Genomic DNA, 5,069 nt, shown 5'->3' on the forward strand with positions numbered 1-5,069 from the left:
CTTACATTCCATATTTGGCTAATTAGAATTTCATTACGATGTCTGTCTCAAACTGATGCGGAAGAGAATGGAATCTTGTCATCAAGACGTGACATCGAACTAAGAACCCACAGGGTAAGCACTCAGCTCCTGTGATACGAAGACAGCTCCTGGGGATGGGTGACCCTGGGCAACAGTGGCTGACCTGCGGGCCTGTGGCTATCTGCCGTCTGTCACTCTTCCCTCTTCATCCTCTGTCTGCTGCTATCTCCAGCCGCCGTCAACAAAGTCCACCTCAAACAGCCATCACTTCCCTCTGGTCCCATTTACCATAGCTAAGCTCCAGGCCAGGCATCAAGATCACCAGCCCTGTGGGAACTTCTTCTAAGGTAAGAGGTGGCCCTATTGGTTAAATGCAGGTGCCAAGGCATGCAGACATTGTGCCATCTTCTGGGCTATTCTTAATGATCTGATTGTCCCACTTCCCTCAGTTCCCACCTGTGGCCTCTGGAAAGGAACATATTACAGTAGGATTTCCAAGGACTGATGTGTGGGGGTCAGGAGATCTGGCCTGTGATTGGCCCCAACTAGCTGTGTGGCTTTAAAGTAAGTCATCACACCTCAGGCCTCAGTTTCCTTATCTGCAAGCCAGGATGGACTGGAGTCTTTTCAGAGGAGCCGGCAAAGATCACATAGATAAGCACCACCTCATTATACTAACAAGCAAACAGAAGGCCGGAGGCGAGTGATTTGCCCCAAGTCAGACATAAGCAGGCAGAGAGCAGAGCCAAGGATGGGACCCACATCTGCAGGTCACAGCTAATCAGCCAGCACAGTACAAACAGATCTGAGCAGCTGCTCATTCTTCCCCTTTTCCGTTTTGTCCATCAGAATGCATGCTCCCTGCAAACAAGGACACACAGGACCTGCTGCCTGTCTCAAAATTCCCAGTTCACCCAATTAGAACAGGGAGGAGCCTCAAGGACTTACCCCCCCACCCCCTCACATGGTTCCTTTACCTATGGAACATTAGGGTACATACATTCACCGTCCAGAGGGCTCCTGCCTTCACTTCTCATGGAAAAGGTCATCATGTGCCTACCCGGGGTGCCAACGAAGCCACAAGTTCCAGAGAGGAACTGACACAGAGAAGTTCGAAGGAGGCAGACTGGCTCAGCACAGAAACAAACTTTCTACCAAGGAAAACTACCCCATGGGGGACTGATTCTTTTGAAATACGTTCGAGTGTGTGGGAAAATGGTTTTTCAAGAGGTGGTGGACTGACCAGTCACCTGGTACATACAAGATCACATCCGCATTCTGACAAGACTGGCTTGCCTGCAGTGTAGACCAGGGGCCAGAAAGACAAGAAAGACGAATGGAGACTGGGTGAGAAGCTTCTACGGTGTGATGGCAAGGGCGCACTGCAAAGGTACGAGAAGTGATGTAAAGATGTATATGGACTCAAGAGGTTTAGGAAGCGAAATACACAGGACTTGGTGTGACAGACTAGATTTTGGAAAGGTGACAGAGTAGGAGTTGACTTCTGGTTTCCCGACTCCAGGCTAAACGGATGAAGTGTTTACTGAGAGAGGCAATAGAATAAGAAAGATGGTTTTCTGTGGAGGAGGTGCTCATGAATTCCGTCTTGAACCTGATGAGTCTGAGGGGCCACAGATACATCCGAGAAGAAAGGTCAGCAAGTCCGATACACAGAACTGGTGCTCAGGAGGTGTGTGGGCCAGAGACAGGAATCTGCCTGACCTGCTGATAGGTGGTCATGAAGCTGCACAAAAGGTCATCTAGGGAAAGAAAGGAACACGGGGCTGAGCCCATAATTAGCATTCAGTGGCTACCAGGAGCATGACTTTGCACAGGAGACACATCAGAGAGGTAGAAGAAAGACAGGAAGCAATGCAGAGCATTTGGTCTACTGCGATGTCGAGTAAGGAGACAGAGAAAGGTCGGGTGCGCTGACTTAGAAACAGTTTTGGTAAGAACTCTTTAGTGGAACGACAGGGCCTGAAGGGTGGAAGGTGGGAAAGTCAAGTCAACCCCTGAGCACTGGCTGTGATGCGCGACAGTGACAGGGCAATACCTAGAGGTGGGGCAGTCAAGTGGGAGAGAATCAAACAGGAGCGCATGATGGGAAGGAGTGCAGGGTAGAGGATCCTCGCAGGCTCCTGGAAGAACGGGAGGGCATGGACTCCGAGCCAGAGTGGAGACTGAACCCGAGGAGGAAGGAGAGCCCCTCCTCATACCAGGCGAGGAGGAGAAGGGGACAAATACAAGAATGGGATCATGATCAGCAGGATGGAGGAGGTCCCGTGGGATGGCTGCTAATTTTTCTGTAAAACAGGAGATGAAGTCATATGTTGAGATGGAAGAGGAAGGCTACATGTGATGTCAATAGCACACCCATGTAAATGGTCTAATTTATCTGTTATGCCACTTTCTCCCCTACTACCAATACCTTATGTCCTGCTCATCTATTATTTGGCTGTCAACCCAAAGGATTTTCATATTTCTAAGTCGAAAAAGTATGATGTTGCCAGTGCCTCTGCCCCAGGTGACCCTTCCCCATCTGCCATTCCTGCACTTTGATCACCTACCTCTTTTGCATACCTTTCCCCGTCTATTTCTCATTAGATCTCATAAACATGACTTTTTAAGTAGTCTCCTGCCACCAGTCAGCTCGAACTCAACAGATATGACCATGCAACTTCCTGCTGTAAACCTGACTGCAGCTCTACCATGAAGACTGCATCAACGTGGACCCCTCAATGTATGCAGTGTCCAAGGTGCAACCGCAGCCCCATCCCATCTCCCTTTCTACCATCTCAGTCTCATTCCAAAATGTGCCAAACAAGACACCTATGTAGAAATACAACCCCGACAGCAAGCTCTCCACTCATTTCTGCCTCGGAACTGTAACTTAACAAAACATCTCTCTGACGGAAACACAAATGGCATATAACCTTTATCTCCAGCTCCCACATAGAAGATCAATACCACTTTACACAGAACAGCTGTTCCATGTATTTTCCTTCTATGTATGAAGGGGTCACGTTCATTAACGCTACAAATTGTACATTATATTCAGAAATGTCAGAGCCTTGAAAGAATATGGAATTGCTGGCATTCTAGCCACTTTCCCAGTTTGCTCTCTTCCTACCTCTAAGTCCTACTTTAGAACTGCTATTTTGAGATTTCTATTTTCTGAAGCTGCTTTGACCAAAGGCATTCTGTCAGCTCAGATTGAGAAAGATGGCGGGGCAAGGAAGTGCGAGAAAATGCTAGTGTTAGGCCCAAAAAAAACCTGACGAAGTCCAAAGACAGACAAGCTAAAGAGACTTCCGTGCTTTGACGTTCTTTAAGTCTGTGTGTGTGCCTTTTCTTCTTCCAATGACCTCTCTCCTCATCACGTGTCCTTCGTTAACAAAAGGTTTCTGGATCCGAGAATTCACGCTGTGCTCTCCTTCAGACACTCCATTCAATTACACCTTTTATTACAGTGGCTTAACATCACCATACAAAAACAAGAGTACAATATACATTCGTCTAGGCATCCCTACATATTAAACATGATATGGCCACACCGCAGAGGATCCAGACATAAGCACTTTTAAAGCCAGAGTTTGGGAGATGTGATCTGAATGCAAGTATCAAAAAGGAACTAGCTGGTTAACCCAAAAAAGAAAAAAACATATTATGACTTGAAGCCATAAAAAAGTAAGAAATTCAAACTCTTTTCAGAATTTTAGGTACCTACAGAGCCAAAACTTTTTAACACTGAAACCAGCTACTAAATCCCAATCCTTAGAAATTAAACATATACGTTTTGATTGTTTAAGTACAGACCCAGAGGGATACAGAAAACAGATAAAGCTCCTCCTGGCTCTGATTCAAACCTTGGGACATTTTCAAGGCTATGTCTGATGAACCTTTCCTGTCAGTAAAGTCTTTTCAGTTTAAATTTCTATTCTGTAAGTTTATGTCCTACAGTTATCTGCTGCCAGCTTCAGGCTGACCTCACCAAGAGAAGTAGGGCAACTTTAGAAAAGGAGCTTGGTATGCTTTGTAGTACTGGACCAGAACCAGTAAGGACAGTGCAGTCTTTCAGATTTCTCATTCCGGGAGCTTAAGACAAAAGTCAGGCATAAACGTTAGGTCAAGTGCCTTTTTGACCCGATTCCTGGTAAGTACGTGTGTTCAGAGATGTGTTCAATGCACAGTCGCTCAGCTTCTAGGCACAAGGCACTGGGAGGCTTCTGGTAGGCCGGGGGAGCGGCGGTCTGACTGTACCGCACGGTACCGGAGGCTGGTCCTATGGGTCCGGGACTTTTACATTTAGCTCAAAACCACTTGCCCTGAACTTTCAGGCCTTTTCATTCAATGTGCACGATTTCACAGGAGTGCTTTCTCCAGGCTGCACCTAGCCCACCCGAGGCCAAGAGACTCAATGCGAAGTGCAGTGAGGTCCCCGCCGAGGACCCGTCCGGGGCGGGGACAGCCCAGGAAGCCCACAGGAGAAGCCCGAGGAGAGGCCCCGGAGGTCCAAGGAGGGCAGGCCACCCACGGCCTGGCTCCGGGGAGCAGAGCCCAGGCGTGCACCTTCATGAACTCGTCCTTGTCGAAGCAGAGCGTGTCCGGCCCCTTGGGCAGGTTCATCCTACTTATCTCCATCCCGCCGGCTGCCGCCTCTCAGCACCGACACTCCAGCGAGGAGGAAAGGTAGGAGGCTTCGCTCCCCGACGCTACCGGTGAAGCCACGGCGTTTCCACCGCACAGAAGGCTCCAACATGGCAGCGCCCCTTCCCGGCCAATGAAAGAGGACGCCACAGGCCCGCCTCTGCATGCCTCCGCCTGCCTCGACCAAGAGAGGCGCGCGGGCCGCTACCATCCAGGTGATGCTGCCCCCGAGCGGTGGAGGGCGACACTACAACCTCGCCTACGTTTCTGCAGGGCAGCCCGGAGGCTGTTGATGCCCCGGTGAGCGGGAGAAGTGAGGGCGGGGAGGGTCAGGGGCGCTCCCTCCCCACTTCGCCCTTTCCCTCGGAAAATCGGCCTGCGAACCTCTTCCAGGACCT

This window comes from Mustela nigripes, unplaced genomic scaffold (assembly GCF_022355385.1).
Source record: "Mustela nigripes isolate SB6536 unplaced genomic scaffold, MUSNIG.SB6536 HiC_scaffold_1606, whole genome shotgun sequence".
NCBI lineage: Eukaryota > Metazoa > Chordata > Mammalia > Carnivora > Mustelidae > Mustela > Mustela nigripes.